The sequence below is a fragment of the Malaclemys terrapin genome, chromosome 1 (genome assembly GCF_027887155.1).
Source record: "Malaclemys terrapin pileata isolate rMalTer1 chromosome 1, rMalTer1.hap1, whole genome shotgun sequence".
Taxonomy (NCBI): domain Eukaryota; kingdom Metazoa; phylum Chordata; order Testudines; family Emydidae; genus Malaclemys; species Malaclemys terrapin.
In genome coordinates, this window is record NC_071505.1 from 215488438 (window position 1) to 215511996 (window position 23559).

Here is a 23559-nt window from a genome sequence, read left to right on the forward strand (position 1 = left end):
AAATCCACTCATTGCTGGGAAAATTAATCACCTTATTTCTGTGTCAAACTGTATGTGGGAGAGTCAGAAGTTCAAGCAAAATGTCCATATTTAATATGATGTTTTAATGAATCTGCCTTTTTGTTTTATTTTATAATAAATACACTTTAACCTCACTGCAATTTTAGCTTCCTTTTTATTCCTTCTTCCTCAAGGTTTCCAGCTATGTTTCTCTGCAGGAGTCAAGTGTGGTTTTAATAAGGCAGATGAGGCAGGGTTTCTCAGTGCTTTTGATAGTGGTGAGGCGGTCAGCTCTTTATTGACTTTCTGCAGCACTGCAGCTACATACAGTACAGACAATCCAGCTTTATGAGCATGAATTAGACAGGAAATGGACCTGGAAATTTCCAATCTGCCTTGTTTGATGCACTGTTGTGTTGCTTTTCAAACATGCACATGAAGAAAATGAGAGTGTTTTTCAGAAACTGCAGTTTTGTTGCTAACCCATAAAACTACAGCAACAAAATATATCTAGAAATGGTTTACAGGAGCCCTTTAAAGAATTTAACACATTTCAGCAAAATAAAACACAGATTATTTTGTGTATGAGACAAATTACTATATGTCAAAAATTATTTTTTAAACATTCCAAATAATGGTGTACAAAACCCCATGAGGTTATTCACTGCTAAAATATTTACTCTCTTTTAAACTAGTTACATTATATATATTTTATACACTGTACAACAGCGCTCATGCACACATGTATACATGAAGGTGTAGAAAGAAAACACACAATGCGCCGAGGTCCTATAAAATTTTTATTGCCACCTGCATGGGTTAACTGTATTACTAATGAGTGAATGCTCACAAGTTATACACATCTTCCCAATCAAGCATCAATGAAAACTTTATGCACCTGGCACCACATGTTACTTATGACACTTATTTTGTTCATTTTATTTTGGTCTTTTTTATTATCCCCACCTACTCTCCTTAAGTACTTTAGGAAGGCATAGTACAGTTCCTATTAAGTTCCTAGCCTGGGTCTTGGAAGACCTGTATTCAGTTTCCCACTCTGCCATAGATTTCCTGTGTGACCTTAGGCAAGTCATTTAGGGTCAGATTTTTAAAGGTATTCAAGCACCCAATGATTCAGAAATTAATAGGAGATAGGTGACTAGTGGGATTTTCAAAATCACCCATGTACATCTTTAGGCTCCTAAATAACTTTCAAATCTGGCCTGAAGTCTCTGTGTGCCTCATTTCACTATCTGAAAAATGGGGATAATGACACTTCCCTACCTCACAGAGGTGTTGTGAGGGTAAATACACTGAAGATTGTGTGGTGCTCAGATACAGTAGTGATGGGAGCCTATAAGTACCTAAAATAGTTGCCACTGAAATAATAATGTCACATACACACCAACATATTTTGTACCTACTGGATAATGGATATGGTCCTAAATGCAGTCAGTCCCTCCAGCTTAAAAAAATTTTAACAGCAAGAAAGGTTCATAACTCCTAATTGTGAACTAAGGGGTGGATAGGAAATTCCCCCCTGCGGGAACACTAAACTAACATATCCAGATGCATATATTACCATAACACATATAAACAATATAACCACCTAATATGCCACAATTTTAGTTCTCTCTGCTAATTTAAAGACCTCAGCAAAGTCAGATATAAAACTGTGTAGACAATTTGAATGTTTTGAGCAACACTCTTGCAGTTCTTGCAATATTATCAGAACATAGGTCCTGATCCTGAAAAACATTAAGCACGTTCTTAACATTAAGCATGTGCTTAAATTCTATTGACTTCAATGGGGCATAAGCACATGCTTGAGGTAATGCATCCCCTTAAGTGCTTACTAAACCGAGATACTTCCCTGATTAGGGCTTTAATGTCTATTAGCCCTTTGTTTTTCTAAATATTGCGTCTTTCCCTCTCTAGATACAGTACTGACCTAGTTACATTAGAACAGGGGTGGGGAACCTACGGCCTGCGGGCCAGATCTGGCTCCTTGCTTAATTTCATCCAGCCCGCGGTGCCCCCACCCCCACGGGACTGGAGTCACAAGCGCCGGCTCGCCCCGCCTCCGCCCCCTCCGGCGGGTGAGTGGCCTGCGATTGATATTTTCTGTGAGTCAATGGCCCATGACAGAAAAAAGGTTCACTACCCCCGCATTAGAAGATGATATTTGTTAGAGATATAAAGGGGAAGAAAAGAGAAAAGTTGGGCAGATTTAAAAGACTGAATTTGCCATTTCAAGACTGTGAACAATGGTGGTTGAACTATTTCATTTCATACCACAATCCCATTTTGAAGTGCTAATGTTCCAGAATTTTCTTACACCTAATAAAAGTCAGTGGATGGCTGTTGGCTTCACAGTTAATAATTATACATCACCTATAAAAGATTATTTCCCTCACACACTAGTACTGGGATTTTTGCCATATATATATTTTAAATATTTCTGTATAACACATAGGAAAGATTCCAAACAGCAAACTGTGAGATATAAGACTGATGCCTATATTACAAAGGATACTGATGAAATCACAATCACCCAGAGAATGAAGTGTTCTTACACTATACTCTGTGTATATTTAAAATGCAGGTATAGCCAAAAAAGTGATTATGTAGAAATAGTACCTTCTTAAATCAACAGATTTTATTCTGTTTAGGTTTTTTTCCCCCATCCACCACCATGGTACCTGAGCACCTCCCAGAATTAGGAAATTAAATAAGATTAATGTCCATCTTCCACCCGACACACCTGTCCTGGAAATTGTATATGAAGTGAGTGAATTTTTGTTGTTGAGTAAATTAATCTATGCTCCCTCATACAGTGTCTCTTCACCACAATTCCTCACAGTGTGTCACCCACACTACCGCCAGCCTGGTAACCCAAACCAGCTCAGACCCTTCTCAGGCTACCCGTCTGTAGTGTGAATCTCACAGGTTTACTTTGCAGTCAGAAATAGATTATTTTAATTCTCTAACATTGCTGAACCAAGGGAGTCTTGAGAGATGTCCCTAGATTCCTTTCTGCCTTATGCATCAACTGATTTGTTAGCTACAAGCCCAATCCTGAGGTACGGAACACCCTCTACTCCAAAGGGCGTCAAGTGTGTTCAATATCTCACAGGATATATTTAATCAAACAAATGTAATTTTTACTCACTGAACATATTTTAAACAGTCAAAACTATTAACAGTTTTTATTTTAAAAAATCCCTTCATTCATGACTTGTTTGAAATACGCAAAGCAAAAGAACAAAACAGCATTTTCTCTAGGTCTCTGACTATGGTGAGGGAGATATTCCTTATCCTTTTCTGCATAGGTGCAGTCAAATGGTGTTCTAGGATATGGGCCAAAACTTGCCCTCAGTCCATGTGCTCAATTCCCATTGGCATCAATAATAACTCCACCATGGAGGGTAGTAGTAAATGGCCATATATGTGCAAGCTGCTCAAACAGTAGGTTCTGAATAATTCATTTTAAACTGTTGCACAGATGCAAAACATTATTGCTAATTTCTAACCAGCACAGAGGACTTTTCTCCTGATGCAACCATGTGACTCTCAGTAAAGTTAATTGAAGCCCGGGGTGTGTCTCAAAAGGATAATAGGCCCCATAGAGCATGTGTGTGTGAATACTTACAAAATGAAACCAAATTTGTAGAACGCTGTGTAGAGGGTGCTTATATAACTGTCCTAAATCTGATTTTCCTGAAAATACACAGTACTACGTACTCATCTGTTGCCTCTTTCCAGGATTACAACTGAATAAAGGAGTTGATGAAAACATATTAATTAATGTTACAAGTATTTAAATATAAATAAGTTATATTCAATCTCCAAGAACCTATTCCACATAATATTTTCTATAGATGATTTTTCATGGGAGGTATAAGTACAAGGCCCATTATTTAGGGCCTGATTTGAATCTCAACTATACCAATGCTACTTCACTGAAGTTAATCAAATTACACTGGTTTAAAACAGAGGTGTCAAATCCTGCAACTGAAATCAGTAGGCCCATTTGAATGTATAATTCTTGTGAGTAAAGTGCTTGAAGGCTCAGAGCTATGGTTGCCAACCCTCCAGGACTGTCCTGGAGTCTTCAGCAATTAAAGATTAATCTTTAATTAAAGATTATGTCATGTGATGAAACCTCCAGGAATACGTCCAACCACAACTGGCAACCCTACTCAGAGCCCAAGTCGGATCAGAATCAGGCTCAGAGAGCTCTACATGTAGGGTTACCATCTGTCCGTACTTCCCCGGACATGTCCGGCTTTTGTCTCTCTAAATAGCCGTCCGGGAGCAATTGCTAACAAGGTTAAAATGTCCAGGGTATTTTTCCTCCCTCGCCTCCCTCCCTCCCTTCCATGCAGAGTGCGGCTGCTGATTGGGCGGCTGGACCGATTGACCCACTCCCATTGGCCTCCAGCACCCAGAGCCCTCCCTTGCTCCCCCCTCCCTCTGTCTGCAGCCCTGTGTAACACACAAACCGACCCACCGGGCAGCGTGTTTTGCAAACACATGGAGCCAGAATGGTAAGGGGAGTCCGGGGGGGGGGGGGGCAGTCAGGGAGCAAGGGACTGTTGGATGGGTCCCCGGCCTCCACCTGCCACCCCCCCTCCATGCGTCTTCCCTCCCCCCCGTGGGCCTCTCCTCCCTGCCTCTCCCTTGTCTGCTTGTACTGCCAGAGCCAGCAGCAACTGCTGTCTGCTGCTCCCGGGTCCTAGTGCCCCCATCCACTAATGGGAAGACAGGCTGCCCTTACCCTGCCCTTCCACCCTAGCCCTGAGCCTCTCCAATGCTCCAAACCCCTCAGCCCCAGCCCTCATCCCCCACACCCTAATCCTCTGCTCCATCCCTGAGCCCCCTCCTGCATCATGAACCCCTCATCCTCAGACCCACAGCCCTCACCCCTGCATCCCCTCCTATCCCCAAACTCCCTCCCAAACCCCCTTCCCACACACACACCCGCCCTCAAACTCCCTCCCAAAGCCTGCACCCACTCCCTTTGCACCGCCTCCCACCCCCAAACTCCATCCCAGAGCCTGCGCCCCTCACCCCCTCCTACACACCCACCCCCTGCCCCAGCCCGGAGCCTGCACCCAGCACCCAAACTCTATCCCAGAACCTGCACCCTAATCCCCAGCCGAGGACCTGCACCCCAGATCTCCTCCCAGAGCCTTAGGCAGGTGGGGGGGTGGGTTCTGGGCACCACCAAAATTTCTACAACCCTGCCACCCATGCGTGTGAATAAGGGTCAGGGCAGTCAGGGGACAGGTAGGGTCCTAGGGGGGACAGTTAGGGTGGAGGGTTCTCAGCAGGGGGCAGTCAGGGGACAAGAAGCAGGGGGGTTGGGGTTCTGAGGGGGGCAGTCAGGGGGTGGGAAGTGGGAGGGAGTGGATGAGGGCGGGGCTAGGGCAGGGCAGGGCTCCCCCCCCCCCATGTCCTCTTTTTTGATTGTGGAAATATGGTAACCTTATCTACATGTTTAAAATCTATAGGTTTCTTTTTAGATCACTAAAAATCCCCATCTCTCATTGAAGTCATTCCTTATCCCTGACTAGCTACTACTATGAAGGAATTCACTGTAAAGAATCAGTAGTAAGCAGAAAGCAACCCACATAAGTCAAGTTTCAATTAAAAGACATCACACAAACCAAAAATAGCAGTAGGAATCTTTACTGAATAAGCAGAAAATGGTGGCTTCTCTTCCCATTTACCCTGGCTATTTTATTCTTCTTTTGCTATTTGAATTCTTACCATTAGATCCTCTGACTGGATGTAACATATACAGAATGGAAATAGCAACACACACACACACACACACACCACCTCTCAGAGGGTCCAAGAACTGCAATTAACACATTAAGAAATAATAACTGCCAAGGGAGCAACCAATATAAACAGCGTGTAGCTGATGTAGCAAGAATTCTGGTAGGACAGGGAGTATCCCTTGGGGAACAGGAAGCAGAAAGGAATGGAAACATCTCATAATATTGCCTTGCTGTTTAGCTGGGGAACACTGGAATCCATTTGTACATGTATTTTTTTGTTTTAATACAAATATTTGCTACCAATACTTTAAACTAGAGCTAGCTGACCATTAAATATGTTTACCAAAAAAATCACAGTTGTTTTTCATTTTGAAGTGTTAGAAACTGACCTGTTCTTTGCTATTTCAATTTTTTCTTTATTGTTTAAAAACAGAAAACACTGAAGTGTTTATCAATATTTTTGTTTACTGAAAACCATTGATGATGTTTTGATTAAAAATTGGAAAAAACGTAAATGACAAACTTTGACAATTGGCTATTTTTCACCAAAAAATTTTCATTTTCAAAAAAGACTTCTTTAATTCAACTTTTTGGTTTGAAAAATTCAAACCAACTCTACTTTAAACCCTACTCAAAATACCTTGTGTTAAACATAACCAATATTTTTGACAGAAAGATGATTGGTAGGCATTGAATCACTGGGTATTTTTCATTCTTAGTTCATGATCCCTTCCATCTTTTAATCCTGACTTCAATCTTCAGGGGCGGATCCTCAGTGTGTGTAAACTGTGATTCCTCCCTTGATTTCAATGAAACTATGACAATCTAAACCAATAAAAGATCTGCCCCTCAGTGTTTAGCCATCTGACCTTGCAACCATAGAAGGGAACAGCCTTTGTCTTCTCTAGGGGCCTGATCCAATGCCTATTGAAGTAAATGGAGAGCCTCCCACTGACGTGAACAGGTTTTGCCTGTGAAGAACAATTGAATGTCAACTGGGGTCTCTGATCCAAAGCACAATAGGGAAGTGGACCAACTTTCTTGAGCTGAGATTGATATCAGCCCCCTTGACTCTTCCAAATTCTTCAGAACCTGACACTGTGTCTTCCATGTAGTCTTACTGAGCCCAGTTCACCAAAGGCATAAGAATTATATATTTTATATTTTTCTAATTGCAGCAAATCATCAAATCCTGACTTTTGTTTACATTTCAAAAGTAGCTATATTAAATAGGTACTATAGTAATTATCAAATGTCAATATTTTTTTAAAAGGAAGTGGATTTAAATATTTAACCAGTGGATTTAAATATTTATATTCTAGACCAGATCCTACCACCCTTACTCACACTGAGTAAGACCTTCCTCTAAAAGGAGTTCCGCTGAAACTACTAAAGGGTGGCAGAATAACCCTTAGGAAAATAGCTGGATTTCTATAAAGAGAAAAGGACCTGGTCCTGGAACCCTTTCTCAGGCGAGTAGTCCCATTGAAGTCAAAGGGAATAAGAAAGGGCTACCATGCCTATAATTTGGATATTACTGTATGGTTTAGTAATTTTAATGAACAGGAATCAGGGCCTGATCGTGTTCTCTTGAAGGTCAAAAGGAGCTGTATTGACCTCAATAGCACCAGCAGGAAACCCTATATTTTTTTCACTGAAATTCAAAGCCAAGAGAATGACAATGGAAAAAATAAAATAATTTACAATGCATCTTGCTCCAAGCACAATTCCCACTGAGAAGCTCTATATCAATGTAAAAGACAGCTAAAATATCATAATTATAAACACCTTCATAAAATTCCAACAAATCCAACCTAGCCAGAGAAAAGGAAGTAGGAGGCAATAAATACGGGGATACCAGTACTCATGCTTAAAACCCACCTTTTGGGAGCGGGAAGTAAGATGCTTTTTAAAACTGAGGCAGATGCCTGTTATCCATTTGGTGAATCTGACTAGTATTTGAGAAACGTCCCATCATCCAGGATGGCTTGAGGCCTCTTTCTCATCATTCAGAATATAAGCTTTTTCAGCTAATAACGTGGCACTTTGTAGAAACGGTATTATTTTTATTTTTCAATTTTCTGGATTTTGTACAGAGTGCTGCTGTGTTCAAGTGAACTGAATAAAAGCATAAACAGCAAGTGCCATCTGGAGAACATTCTTTCAGCATGCTGAGAAATAGCAGCAGCTTGTGCACTACCTGTGATAAATAAACGTCATTAAAAAGAGTCAAAAATGGCTTGTTTCTATGTGATGTAGCTGCAGCAAAATGCATTTTACTTAACCCTGTAGTAGGGTGGTTTCCATCTTTATGACAAAAAACAAAATCTAAGGATTTGTCTATACGGTGCAGCAATGCATACTATGGGGGTGTGATTTCTGAAGAGCATTAATGTGTTGTGCATTAATTGGCCCAAGTAAAACCGTGTTGGTGCATGCTAAATGTTCCCTAATGTGCTTTAGAATAGTGTTGTTGAAACAGTATAATGTTAAAGCACACGAGTGCATCTTTCGTGTGCACCAGCAGAGTTTACATGGACCAGTTAATGCACAACACGTCAGCTCACTCTAGAAATCACTCCTGTAGTGCACACTGCTCTACCCTATGGCGTATATAAGCCCTGAATGTTTGTTTCACAACCATTTATGTTATCATCAGTTTTACTAACAAAACGTCAATCCAGCAAGTTCCTGTACTCCAACAGCAATGGTGCCTGCCACTAAACTGAGCAATCCATAGGCAATGGATTCAAAATCTGATGCCTCTTTAACCAGTTCTGAATGCCCAACATCCCTAATGATGTCCTTAGATCTGCTAGCAAGAGTTGGAACAATTATTTGTGGGCTTTTTAAGCTGTCAATTTATCAGCTTGAAAAAAATGTGATAGTCTTTTTCACTCTAGCACCAAGCCTGTCCAACCTCTCTTTTCCTGCAACAATAAAGAATAAGCTGGCTGTGGGGCTTAGTTGATGAGATCTGAGCGGTCAGTGTGGTAGACTTCCATCCATTCTTTAGACCTTTGCTTGCTGGCTCAGGTTATAGACATGCATCTCCCTCTTGTTAAGAAGTTACTTCTGATTTTAGCTTCTTAAGAGCAATTGTCAAATTTTGCACACGGGTGGACCCACGGCCCATTGAACTTAATGGGTGTCTTTCTACTGCTTTCAATGGGTTTGGATCAGGCACTTAGTCAGCAAAGATGAGTTGGATAAGGATGAGAATCAGTAAAAGACATTATAATTATTTTGATAATCAGCTACTCAGACACAGCTGGCAAATCTTGTTCCCATTGCCTTCCATTTCAAACTCACATTGCCTTCAATGGGACCAGTATTTGGCCCCTCACCTGGAAGGGAGGTGGTTCTGTCCTGAGGAAAGTTACTGTAGTAAAATCAATGAGGCAGGAGTGGGGGCAGGACCATATCTGCTCTTTATACCTGTGTGACCCTTCAGTAACTAGCAGTTGCTCAAATGTAACAGAGCAGAATTTGTCTCATACTCTCCAAAGCACTATGGGGACTCATCCCCCCAGATCTACCCTTCTATGCACAGTCCCCTTCTCTACATTCAGATACTTCCACTGCAGTTTTCCCCCTTGAACCTTGAACTTCACACAGTTAGGTTTCAAGTGAGTAGGTAGAGGGGGTGACATGGGAGTTGGGGAGTCAGGGGGGTGTTCAGGAGTCTCAGCTGTCCAAGGGACACACGTTATCCATTTCCCTCTGGCCCCACGGACCTTACCTGAAAAACACAATACAGCAGGTTTGGGGTCTCAGTCTGTAATACTGAATAAAAACATTTGCTTTTATCTTTTAAAAGAGGTGACCCGTACTCTCATGTTGGAAGCCATACCTTTGATGAAGCACCTTGTGTAGGAAGGAAGGATTTATTTGGTGGGATTTTAATTATTATTTTTTAACTTTTGACTTATAGGTTTCACCAAGCAACAGGAATGAAAATAAGTAACTTGTGAAATTAGATGTTTATATAGCCCAAGACCCGTACTTGTCACCAAGGGCCCAGTCCTCAAAGGAGTGGAGCATCATGAACTCCCAGGCACTTGGCACATTCGCAGGGTCAGGTCCTATCTGCAATAACAGAGTGCAGCAGAAGTCCATGGGCACAGAAAATCCACAGATTCAGTCCTCACTCAGATGATGCTGAATTCTCCAAAAAATAAAACAACACTGACATTTTAAAAATTACATTATTATGTTCTTAGAGTCTGGTCCTATAAGCCTTGCTCATACCAGTAATCAGCAGCTATTCTCAGGGCATGTCTAAACTACAAACTTAAGTCGACTTAAGTTAAATTGGCATAAGCCACCCACAGTAATTACTGAGATTTTCCATGTCCGTACTATCCTCCTCCTGTTGGTGGAGTTCTCACCAGAAGCACTTAAACCGACTTAAGAGGAGCAGTGTGGAGAGCTAAAAGCATGGGCTCTCAGCTCCAGGTGGAACTCCCAACTGGGAGCCCGGCTGCCCCCCGGGCTCCTGGCTCCCTGCTCTGTGCTGGGCTGCCGCCCAGGCTCTTCCCCACTCCTTACTTTGTAGTGTAGACCATGCCTCAATGAAGTCAAAGGATTTACTCACATTATATTTTATTATTTGTTCCTGATAGCACCCACAATGTGCCAGGATCTGTACATACAAAGCAAAATACAGTCCTTTCCCTAAAGTATTTAGAATCTCAAACAGACAAAGGGCAGGAGAAATGAAAAAACAGTTAGGATGCAGATTAGCTACATCTTCTTGACGCACTTGAAAATAAATAATATTAGATACACCTCTACCCCGATATAATGTTGTCCTTGGGAGCCAAAAAATCTTACCGTGTTATAGGTGAAACCGCGTTATATCGAACTTGCTTTGATCCACCGGAGTGCGCAGCCCTGCCCCCCCGGAGCGCTGCTTTACCGTGTTATATCAGAATTCGTGTTATATCGGGTTGCGTTATATAGGGGTAGAGGTGTATATTTATCTATCTGCTGTCGCACCTCAGTCTGTTCACATGAGTAAGACTTTCCAAAATCAAGGGCTAAACAAGTGCACTGATTTAGCTAGGACCCTGTCTTGCTAAGCCTTCTCATGTGAATAAGATTTTGCTGGATCAGGTCCACAGTGAAATCTGTCTTGTTTTGCCAGTCAAATTCAAACTATATGCAGTAATAAAAATGTCACCTTTCCTACCCATCTCAATTTGGTATCCATTTTAAAGCTTACCTTTGACCTTTTAACATAATTAATATGCTTAAACAGATTTATAAAAGCACCAAACCTCACTGAATGTTAATTATAAACAATTTGTGTTGATCTAAAACACGTGTTTTCCATTTTTAATTTTTTTAGATGTCAAATTTAAAAGCAGGAATGATGCACTATAATTTTGCTGTTTATTAGTTACTTTTTTTTTAATCCATGTTAAATGTTTAAACAGAGATATTGCCAGCCTAATTAGCGCAACTTACTACAAACGTCTTCTGTTCCATCATTCTCTATATATTTAGACTCCTTTAAAGTGCCTATCTCAAATGGAGAGTTTTCACAAATCAAATTGCACATAACGAGTAAAGGAATCCAAAAACACAACATACTGTCCTGACTAAAAATATGTTGTCCAATGTGAAAACACCCCCCACGTCTAACCACGTCATAACCTTGAACGTATCCTTTCAACAAGAGCCCAAGAGGGGAAAAAATTAAGCCTTACTGTATCCCCTGAAGGGAAACAAATCACACCAAAGGGAGCAGTGAGTTCAGAACTGAAGAGCCCTAATGGAAATGCCCTGTCCCTTTTAAAGCAGGAGGCTGCTAGCTTTAGCACCTCAACTGATTGGAAGTACAGGGGCATCTCACCTAGAGAAAGGTAGTCCCTGAAGCACCAAGTCCCACCATTTAAGGTTTTATACTACAAAACTGACACCTGGAACTAACTGGAAGCCAGAGCAGGTGTCACCCATACTAACATAACCATTACAGAGGGATAAAGAGCCAGAAGGCCACATAATAGTCACAGCTACAGTTATCCACACACCTCTCTCACCTTTAGATTAGACAACAGCATTGTGCTTTTTGATGGGGCTATGCATTAACACCATTTAGATCCTTCAGTAACTTAAGATAACACAAAATGGGGCTGTCTGTTTATGAAGCAGTGCTTCATATACATAGCATATTGCACCAGAGCTCTGTAGCTTGTATTACAACAATCCTGGAGGGGCTGTCCGCAGGCAATGATCCAGGACTTCTGGATCTCGAACTTGAGATACTGCTGCTTAAGCTAAAGGACCAAGGGCTAGCTTCACTAAGATACTTAGGTACTTTTAGGGACCTAGGGGGAAAAAATATCAGAGGAACACACTGCAATTCACAAAGCCTAAGTTGGGTGCCTAGGCTCCCTATACAATGAACAGTGAGAGATAGGTGCCTTAGACTGAAATTCACAAAAGCTGGCACACTAGGTGAGGAGCCTCCTAAGTTAGACCATGGAAGATGCCAATGAGAGGGTATATGCAACACCCCACCCCTCTCACAGAGTTAGGCATCTAAATCTGGGCTGCAGGGAGGTGCCTATCTCCGCCAGTGACTCAGCTGTGAACCCTCATCCACTGTGACTAAGTAATGAAAGAATCATTGGGCCAGAGAGAAAGCAAGCATGAGAATGACTGGGTAGCCTGGTGGTTGGAGAACTTACCAGAGAGGTGGGAGACCCAGGATCCACTCCCCTACTCCAATGACTTTTTAAAATTATTTACCCACAGTGGAACAGCTTCAACAGGAGAGACTGAGGGCGCCCACATCAGAATATCCCATTACCCAGTGGTTAGGGCACTCACCTGAGCAGTAGCAGATCCCTATTCAAATCCCTTCTCCCTCTCAGGCAGAGGAAGGACTTGAACCAGGGGTTTCCCACCTCCCAGGTGAACACCCTTACCACCAGGCTAGAAGTCATGAAGGAAGTCCTTCTCTTTACTCCCCACCCTCCCACTTTGTGTAAGCTCACCTATAAGGACCCAATCTGCTAGCTCTGAGTCCACTCACCAGGTCGGGCCCTGCAGGCTTGTTAGGCAGACGAACACCTATCTTCACCTGGTTCGTGAACTGCCCTGGGGCTCAGGCATCTGGACACCTGGGGCAGAGCATGAATGTGCATGCACAGAGGCAGAAACATAGGCACTTAGAGAACCTTTACTGCAAAAACTTAGGCACTAAGAGAGCTTAGGCACCTACGCTGTGCGGCAGCAGCAGAGCAGGGATTTTATAAATACCACTAGGGCCTGATTCTGGGAGTTAGGTGCCTAAAATCATGGCAGTTAGGCACCTAAGTCCTTTTGTGAATCTAGACCCAACTGACCAGCAACTTGTCTGTTCAACTACAGAGGAAGAGTCCTCCCCTGAATAGTGATAAGTAGCTATGCTCTGCAATTACTACTATCATCTTCTCTTTAAAACTCAGGAGAAAAAGGACTCTACAGTTAGAAATACACAGTAACAAGAAATTAGCAATGACTATCATTAAGGATTCACAGGCTAAAAAAGAACAGTTGGAGTGGCTTTTTAGAGTAAACTGATTATTTTCTTGCCATCAATGAATTATTTTTCACAGGAATGTAGGATGTGCCTAGTGCACTCCTGCAAATAACCCAAGTTTGCCAGGAAGAAGAATGCCCTGTCTACCACAGCATGTAAAAGCCATTGTCCGCCTAGCCACAGTGTTCATCTAACCTCTTTGTTATCATGTCACAATAGAAGCAGAAAAAACACTGAAAGTCTAAGTAAATTCTGATGTTTGACTCAAGATTGATCTTCCCACTATCCTACAATAAGTGAATTCAGAGATTAAAGCTGGGATTTTTCAAAGGTGCCTAAATGAGTTAGGCACCCAACCGCCACTGAAATACAGGAGCGTCGCCAGCTTTTTGCCACTCTAGGCGGCGGAAGGTCCCGCCCCTGAAATGCCACCCCCAATAGAGGCGGTGGAAGGTCCGGCCGCCGTGGTCGCCGCCCCCGAAATGTTAGTGCCCTAGGCGACCACCTAGGTCGCCTAATGGGTTGTGCCGGCCCTGCTGAAATATAGGTAGAGTTGACCACCTAACTCCCTTAGCAGTTCAAGCTGAGATTTTCAAAAGATGCTAAAGTAGGCTCAAAGACATAAGAATCCAAGTTGTAATTAGAGAACTGATGGGCAACCCACAGTCACATGTCTCAGTAGAAGGCTGGTTTCCCATCAGAACTTGAATGAAAAGCTATGGGCATGACCAGTCCTGAAACTTGTCCATAGAACTCAACACATGCCGGGGGGGGGGGGGGGGATCAAAACCTACCTGTTAAACCGAAACAACAATTAACTCACCATTCCCAACTGTAGTTGCAGTTCTAGCCCAGTCTCCCTGAAAATGCTTCAGCAACTAATTTAAAGAAACTGAGGTTCACTGTGGAAATGTCAATGAGATTAGGTTCACAAAGTTGATAGGCAGTTTATGCCATGAAGACTGTAATGGGCAATGAGAAAGGAAGTGGTAGAGGTGGGGAATGCCTGAGAGATTTGGGTTAGCTCTTGAAGACATTCAACCTCCCACTGGATGTGTGACAGAAGAATTTTCCAAAAATTGTACCATATTAGTAACCACAGTCTGTGTTGAAAGAATTGTTCCTGAAGCAGCCTCTGAGGTTTGTATTCATAGAACACAAAACCAGAGAACAATATGTGACAGAGAGAGTGTATTGATGTTTGTGGCATTGTTGCTAAGGCTCCCCAAGAGATCCAGCCAGACACAAGACAACATTAAAGCATGCCTTCACCTTCCCTGTTCACATCCATGAGCTATTATTTAAACACATACAGTTAGTAATCTTATAATGCAGTCCTGTAAGATCGTTCAACTAGAACTACAAAATTACTCTCCAGTTTAGCAGACCTGATACACAAAACATTGCCTACGTGACAATGAAGGTATGGTGGGGATCAGTAAGGTGTGTGTACACACACTCACACACACACACACACACACACATATATATAGAAGATGGAAGGAAACCCAAAATTACTAAGCAAGATTATACTGTGGATGATGTGGTTTCTTCACACATCTGATATATCGCATCTTTTCAGGTGTCCTGTAAAAGGGGACCAATTTGAAAATCTAAGCTGCAGGAATTGCTAAGGAAATTTAAGAAACGCTAATGACCACCAAGAAGGAAGGTGCCTAGGATCTTGTACCAAAGTTACCTCCACCTTTTTGTAACCTAGATGCTTTTGGAACAATTGCGGAACGGCATAAGGACTGAAAAAAAAAAAGGTTTTTTTTTAAACCAAGTCCACAGAATCATAGACTCATAGAATATCAGGGTTGGAAGGGACCTCAGGAGGTCATCTAGTCCAACCCCCTGCTCAAAGCAGACCATCACCAACTAAATCATCCCAGCCAGGGCTTTGTCAAGCCGGGCCTTAAAAACCTCCAAGGAAGGAGATTCCACCACCTCCCTAGGTAACCCATTCCAGTGCTTCACCACCCTCCTAGTGAAATAGTGTTTCCTAATATCCAACCTAAACCTCCCCCACTGCAACTTGAGACCATTGCTCCTTGTTCTGTCATCTGCCATCACTGAGAACAGCCGAGCGCCATCCTCTTTGGAATCCCCCTTCAGGTAGTTGAAAGCAGCTATCAAATCCCCCCTCATTCTTCTCTTCTGGAGACTAAACAATCCCAGTTCCTTCAGCCTCTCCTCCTAAGTAGGGTTACCATATTTAGTGCCTCCGAAAGGAGGACACTTTAAAGGGGCCCCAGCCCCGCCCCCAGCCCCGCCCCAACCCCGCCCCCTCCCCAAAGTCTCCGCCCCCTCCCCTGCTTCCCGCGAACATTTGAGTCGCGGGAAGCCTGAAGCAGGTAAGGGGGTGTGGGGGGGGGGGGGAGGAGGCGCGGCCCACCCCCGGCACCGCAGGTCCCCAGCCCGTCCCCCGAGCCCCCGGCCCGGCCCGGCACCGCCGGCCGAGCCCCCGACCCGGCACCCGAATCCCCGGCCGGGCCCGGCACCGGGCCCCCCCGAGCACCGCCGGCCGAGCCCCCGGCCCGGCCCGGCACCCGAGCCCCCGGCCCGGCCCCCGGCCCCCCCGAGCACCGCCGGCCGAGCCCCCGGCCCGGCCCGGCACCCGAGCCCCCGGCCCGGCCCCCGGGCCCCCCGAGCACCGCCGGCCGAGCCCCCGGCCCAGCACCCGGCCCGGCACCCGAGCCGCCGGCCGAGCCCCCCGGCCCAGCACCCGGCCACCCCGAGCACCGCCGGCACCCGACCCGGCACCCGACCCGCCGGCCGAGCCCCCCGGCCCAGCCCGGCACCCGAGCCCCCGGCCCGGCCCCCGGCCCCCCCGAGCACCGCCGGCCGAGCCCCCGGCCCAGCACCCGGCACCCGAGCCGCCGGCCGAGCCCCCCGGCCCGGCCCCGGGCCCCCCCGAGCACCGCCGGCTGAGCCCCCGGCCCGGCCCGGCACTGCCGGCCGGGCCCCCCCGAGCACCGCCGGCCGAGCCCCCGGCCCAGCACCCGAGTCCCCGGCCCGGCACCCGGCCCCCCCGAGCACCGCCGGCCGAGCCCCCGGCCCGGCCCGGCACCCGAGTCCCCGGCCCGGCACCCGGCCCCCCCGAGCACCGCCGGCCGAGCCCCCGGCCCGGCACCCGAGCCGCCGGCCGAGCCCCCGGCCCAGCACCCGGCCCGGCACCTGGCCCGGCACCCGGCCCGGCACCCGGCACCCGAGCCGCCGGCCGAGCCCCCCGGCCCGGCCCCGGGCCCCCCCGAGCACCGCCGGCTGAGCCCCCGAGCCCCCGGCCCGGCACCCGGCACCCGAGCCACCGACCGCATGTCCGATTTTCCCGGACATGTCCGGCTTTTTGGGATTTCCCCCCGGACGGGGATTTGGAGCCCAAAAAGCCAGACATGTCCGGGAAAATCCGGACGTATGGTAACCCTACTCCTAAGTCATGTGCTCCAGACCCCTAATCATTTTTGTTGCCCTCCGCTGGACTCTTTCCAATTTTTCCACATCCTTCTTGTAGTGTGGGGCCCAAAACTGGATACAGTACTCCAGATGAGGCCTCACCAATGTCAAATAAAGGGGAACGATCACGTTCCTCGATCTGCTGGCAATGCCCCTACTTATACAGCCCAAAATGCCGGTAGCCTTCTTGGCAACAAGAGCACACTGTTGACTCATATCCAGCTTCTCATCCACTGTGACCCCTAGGTCCTTTTCTGCAGAACTGCTACCTGTTATAGCTGGTTTTCTGAGAGATGTTTTGAAGCGTTCTACTGCATTTTTATTCTGGAGATGTCGCATCGGAAGGTGTGACCCAATGCAGTCTAATCCCAAAACAAAACAATTCAGAGCTATCACTACACATTGTCAACTCAGTCCTTCCACCCAAATAAAAAAAGCAAACATCCCTGTAAATCATTTATCCATCACGGTTTTGTAACAAGAATATTTGCCAGCTCCCATTTTGCTTCTCTCACTCTCTTGTTCACGGCTCTACAAAACCACCATTTCAGTTCTCTAAGCACACAGACTTGTGAGCACAAAGAGTTAGTACAGCTATAGCATTTTGATTTTCTTAATTTTTTTTAAATGCTCTCCAAAAGAATACTGTATAGGACACTAGATACTGCATTTTCATTCTCTTATTGGAGCCAGATAGGTGGCTCCATTGTCTGCACAATGCATTCCACAGCTAAGGCAAGCTAACGTCTAGTAGTGTTGTTTGTTCTTTATTTTTTCAAAGATTTTTTACCAGAATAACATTTTTTAAAGTTATCTTCATTTTTTCTAATAGGTAGCACTCATGTGACAAACGTGTACTTAGTGCCTGTAATAGTCATGTGATTTATGTAGAAGTAATTGGGGTTAAACTACAGGCTACATCAAACGCCTCATATTTGGCCGCATCCCTGGGACTTGGAAACATCTGAAATAAATAAACCCATGTGTCACTTAAGAGGGTCTGGGCCTAATTACAATCATTTGTATTTTTTGGGAAGCAAACTGCCACTTTAGCCTTCTGTCTTTAAGTCCAGAGCTAGCTTTTGTGCTCTTCTGGTACCCAAGTGAAAATATTACTCTGTCAGCAAGACTTCTGTTTTACTTTGACTAGCAAGGCCGCAACAACCCCCCTATCTCTGGCTCTTTTCCATGCTAAAATAAGAAGCCTGTTATTCCAAGAGAGCTGCTTGCTTCCACCTTCATTCTCTGTTGGCTTACACAGATGACAGCATAGGAAACTCTCGAGGTACCATTTGTTGACCACCTTTTTGTTACATTACTATTTATGATGTGCATTACAGTTATGCCTAGAAGCCCCAAACAAGATCAAGGTCTATAAACACAGAGTGAGTGAGAGTCCCTGCCCTGAAGAGCTAATAACCTTTCTGTGCCACAATTCCCTCACCCTTTGTCTGTTTTATCTATTTTGATTAAGTGACTTGCCCAATGCCACATAAGAATTTTGCGGTAGAGCCAGAAATTGAACCCAAATCTCCTGTGTCCCAGATCACAGGGTCAATCTTCTTCATTACATAGGGACACACATTTTCTACTGTAATCCACATTACTTTGGGCTCTAATCAAGCATGAGGTTCAAATGGCTGTTCACTGAAATTCCAGCCTCCTGAAGCTGCAACCTGTCCAGATCCACCCTCTTAACACAGATTCTATGCCTTCATCTAACCAGCTCCAATTACTTTATCCTAGAGACTCGGCTTTTAATGCAATCCATGCAAGTTATAATGCTTATCATTTGTGTTCTCACAAATGAAGGCAGTCAGCACCCCTGGAAAAATTATAGTTCTGGAGGTTCTTGATGCATTGAGACTCAGACAGACCTTTTTACTGGCGCTGTTTCAGAATTTTATATACATACATGGAAGCTAAATGTCACTCTAGCTTAATTTACAAGCATTTACCTCATGCTCAAATTTGACTTCAGCCATATTACAAGGTAAAAATGGGTTTAGAGTCATAGAGTTCAAGGCCAGAAGGGACCACTAGATCCTCTAGTCTGACCTCCTGTGTATCACAGGCCATCAACCCCACCCAGCACCCGCACACTAAACCCAACAACCAAAATTAGACCAAAGTATTACAGCCCAGAGGAGACTAGATTATTATGTGCCACAGGCTGAGAACGGGAGGGACCGAAGTGCACCAGTGCCTGACACCCTCTCAATAGCAGGGAAATGATTAAGTGAGATATGCCCAGATAATCCTGGCAAGTGACCTGCTTCTAGGGTGACCAGACAGCAAGTGTGAAAAATCGGGATGGGGGAGGGGGGTAATAGACATCTATATAAGAAAAAGCCCCAAATATCGGGACTGTCCCTATAAAATTGGGATATCTGGTCACTCTACCTGCATCCCAAGCTGCAGAGGAAGGCACAAAACAAACAAACCCTAAGGTCACTGCTAATGTGACTAGAGGCAGGGGAGATTCCTTCCTGACCCCACATATGATGGTCTGTAAGCAAGAACCAGCCAGCCAAGCACCTGAGAGAGTGAATGCCTAATGCCACCTCAGAGCCCTGGCCCACTCCATCTCCCATTGGGGCCATTTCTCATGCTTCAGAGAAAGGAGATTTAAAATAAACTAAACTAAAATAAAATAAAGGAACAGATTACATTGGGGGAGGCAAGGTTTGGCTCCTTCAATGAGGCCCCAAATGGAGCTTTGGTCTTACCATAAAAACCTACCGCGAAATTGATCAGAGACTCTAAGGACAAATTATCAAGAGTGCTAGAAGTAATTAATGAACTGCACTGAGAGAGGTCTGTGGGGAAATTTGCATGGTATTTGCATCTTATTGGACCCAATCCCCAGGTATATATTCAGCCCATAGTGTCTAGCTGCAGTCAGTGCCACTGATGTCTCTCTTTCCCGGAGTAGAAGAACTCCCCAAATTCACATATCAAATAAAAAGAAAAAGGAAACACTCTGATTTTATTTCCTATATATCAGCGGTTCTCAAACTATGGGGCAGACCTTCCAAGGGAGGCACGGGAAAGTGGCAATTGAGGAGCGAGCTGTGTGCTTTTGTTTGTTGGTTGTTTTTTTAAGAGCGCTGTCAACCCCACGTGGCTGGAGCTCATGCAGAAGGGCCATGCATGCCTGGGAGGTGGGGATGATAAAGGGACAGCTAGAGCCCCGCCGCCAGAATTGACAGCCAGAGCCCCGCCACCCGGGCTCGCCTCCTCCCCCCTCCCTCCCCCCCGCTCTCAATCCCTTACTGGGAGGCAGCCCGGGCTCCGTCTCTCCTTGCTCCCCTCCTCCCATCCCTCACCTGGAGGCGGTGGGGCTCCAGCTACCAGCCCCCAGGGTGGTGGTGGCAGCAGCGCAGAAGTAAGGGTGGCAATGGGTGCTAAGTCTGCTGTGAAAAGCGATCTTACTTCAGTGCTGCTGCTGGTGCTTTGCCGCCTGTAGAGCTGGGCACCTAGCCAGCAGCCACTGCTCTCCGCTCTGGCTTCAGAGCTGGGTGGCAATATATGTACTGTTGGGGTTGGGGCCATAAATGATTAAAGACACAAAAAAGGGGGGCCCAATTACTGAACCACTGCTATATATAATTGTAATGCTGGGAATACTCCGGCGTTCTATATTATTTTAGTAATTAAACATGTTCTTGCCAGTTGCCAAAGGGAAAAATATATTGTTATTTTCAAATTTATTTTAAATCATTTCCCTAGAGAATAAGCTACATACATTAAGGAGGTGACAATGAAAAAGAGAAAATGTGATCTAAACAAGTAAGTGTTAATATAGAAGAATCCAGGAATTCTTCAGCAACCAAATGATCTTTCCTCTCAAACCAATACATTAAAATTAAAATTACAGATTACAATTTACCTCACTGCATTTTTCTTGTATTTTAAATAAGATTTTCTTCTACAAAAATTATTCAGACTGAGAATAACCCCAGAGAAAACTAATATAAATGACTGCAAAAAGAACCAAGCAAAACCAGCCTTTTAAGAAAAGATGTTATCTGTTTATCTCCATCACTGAATACTCAGACTCTGCACAATACCATTTGGTTCATATAAAACTTCTTTAGTAAAATATTTACATATTCTTAAAAATCCAAGATGATGTGCATCCAAAACACACCAGTGGCACATAACCCATAATTACCTAGTCCAGAAGAAACAATTAACTCTATCTACTGTATATAACAAAGAACACAGGTGACAATTTATCTTTCTGGCAACCTTCTCTATGAATCTGAACAATGAAAAAGGAAGTGATGCAACTTTTGAACCATAAATCTTCCAAGTGTTTCACTACTGACTATGAAAAATATCTACATAACACATTACTGTCAACCTTTAAATATATACAATATTTTTTTTATTTCTCTCTAGCTTTCATTTACTTCACTGATGCAAGTATTTGAACCACTGATAACTGGGAAGTGTTTGTTTATTGTAAAAATCGGACCACCGTATCTAAATTATGTGTCTCTCACACACATGCAAAGCTCCCTACTCCAGATCCCCAATAATTATTTTAAAAAGTTTTATAAAGAGACACTCTGTGTACATGTATATGCTTTTCCCCTTCTTCCGTCAATGTTTACACACCATCTCTCTCTTACTGTGTCCAAAATCCACTCCTGGGACCTCTACAATTGAAACACAAAGCAGCAGCTGTTTGGCAACATTTCTAACCCTAAACAGCAACTGTGGTGGGATTTCATTTCACTAAACATTCAGACCGCATTCAATGCGATGTGACACAACAGTCATGGTTTACAACAAATGTATATGAAATCAACTCTTTCAGCCCGAAAAGCCACATCAGATGCAGGATTTGTTTGTGTTAGCCAATATTACTGAAAAGAGTTGCGGCTAGAAATGTAGCTAAGACAAGATAAATAATACCACAATTCTCTGTGTGTTTGCTTTATACCTGGGGATTTCATATCTTCCCTGTTTGACCATTTCCCAGAACCTCAGAATGTTTATTATAAGGCTCCAGAAGAGCATATCGCAGAGGCAATTCTGACTGCTATAGCGCGCACGTAGTTAGGGTGCGGGGTGGTATTTTACAAAATCCTTGAAAATACAAGTTCACAGCAAACCCTGCTCATTGGAGCCGCAGGGAGCAGACAAAAAACCGCAATTCATTCTCCCAGCCACAAATCTAAGAGGAGACGGATGCCCCCAACAAACAATCCCTCCCATCACCTACCAAAAGGCAGTTTTAGCATTGTTCCGATGGATGCAAATCAGCACGAACAGCAGCGCAAACAGCCTCCTTCCTCCAGCACCAATCCCGTTCCCCTCGCACCGCCCGGCTGCGCCAATCACCCCTGACCACCCCAAAAACCCCACTTTGCTTTCCGATCCCCCCTCGCCCCGTTGCATAGCCAACCCCCCCTTTCCCCCTTGTCTGTGGCAAACCCTGCAAAGCAGCCTCTCGGTGCCGGCTGCTGCCCGTGCAGGGGGCAGCCCGTCCAGCCCCGCCGCTGGCTTTGCAAGCCGCCAGCTTTCTCTCCCCAGGCGGCTCCAGCGACCTGTCAGCCGGCTGCACCCTGCCTCCCACCACTGATGTCACCTTCCCAATAATGACCGTGCGGACTCGCCCCCTCCTGCTATTAGCCTGATACATCCGGGGGGGGGGGTCACCCTTCAGCAACACACCCCCCCTCCTCCTCCTCCGCGCAGGCAGGCAGGGTCCCTGCGCACCCACCTCTCTCCCCACGGGGCTGCGCCCTCTGGCACGCCCCGCGGCGCGACTCACCTCCGGCTCTCCCGGCGGCTGCGGGCAGAAGCCCCTAGCTGGGCTCCATGGAGCGCGGCCGGTGTCACGCCGCCGCTGGACCGGGGGGGCGGAGAAGGCTGCGCCTGCTCTGGCCCGACTGAGGGGGACCGGGGGGGGGGATCCTGCGTCGCTGTCAGCCTCAGCCGCCGCCGCCCGACTGGCGTGGCCGAGCCACTGTACGTGCCGCGGTGCTGCCCGCCCTCCCTGTCCTTGCTGCTGGCTGGGGAGCCGCGTCTCTCGCTCCCCCGCCCCTCCCCTCCCCACGCGAGGCTGGGGGCAGTGGGTGGAGGTGTCCCCGCCCCCCGGGTGCACATGCCGGGGAGTGTCACGTCTCCCTCCCCTTCCAAAATCGCTCGCTTGCCCGCCACGGCGCATGCCTGACGCGGGGAGGAGGATGCGCCCGAGCTGCAGTGAGGCTCCTGCCGCCCCTGCTCCTTCTTCGCTTGCAGCTGGGGCGCGGGCAGAGCCTCTGCTCCCGGGGGGCAGCTGAGAAGGGCCCCAGTGCGGCCCCGTGTGCAGGGGGCGGGAGTCGGAGGGTGATGGGAGCAGGTGGAAAACGGGGAGTAGGCGGACTGAACAGGGCGTGAGGGAAAGGGGGGTGCCGATAATCAGCGGGTGTGGGGGAAACTGGGGTGCTGGGGAAAGACAGGAGTGTTGGGGAAACTAGCAAATGGGGGGGCTGGAGAGGTGGGGGGACAGACCGAAACCAGGATCCCATGCGGAAGCTGGGGCGTTACTGTTCGCTCAGTTCCCAACCCCTTGCTCCGCACCCCCATCGGTGCGTCTCTTTAGATCTTGCTATGTAGGTGTAGGGCCCCCTTCTGCAACTGGATCTGCATGGGGGGACCCCGGCTTCTTCGCGGTGCACCAGTGGCGTCAGTTGGGATCTGCTGCCCTCACTGATCCTGTTGTAAGAGGTGGCCCATAGTCAGCAACCAAATAAACTGCTGGAAAGGCATAAGGAGTGGGGT

The 23559-nt window shown here is 46.0% G+C and overlaps 1 protein-coding gene across 2 annotated transcripts in view; it reads right to left on the reverse strand.

The window, feature by feature from the left end:
• The window catches only part of RAI2 (retinoic acid induced 2), a 65758-nt gene extending 42982 nt beyond the window's left edge, over nucleotides 1-22776 (reverse strand). The window contains exon 1 of one of the 2 annotated variants that reach the window (XM_054016498.1): nucleotides 22568-22776. The gene's annotated coding sequence lies outside the window, so the exon portion shown is untranslated. Of the gene's footprint in view, nucleotides 1-22015; nucleotides 22081-22567 lie in introns of those variants that run through there. The other variant, XM_054016499.1, reaches the window with a different exon arrangement.
• Nucleotides 22777-23559: the final 783 nt, after the last annotated feature.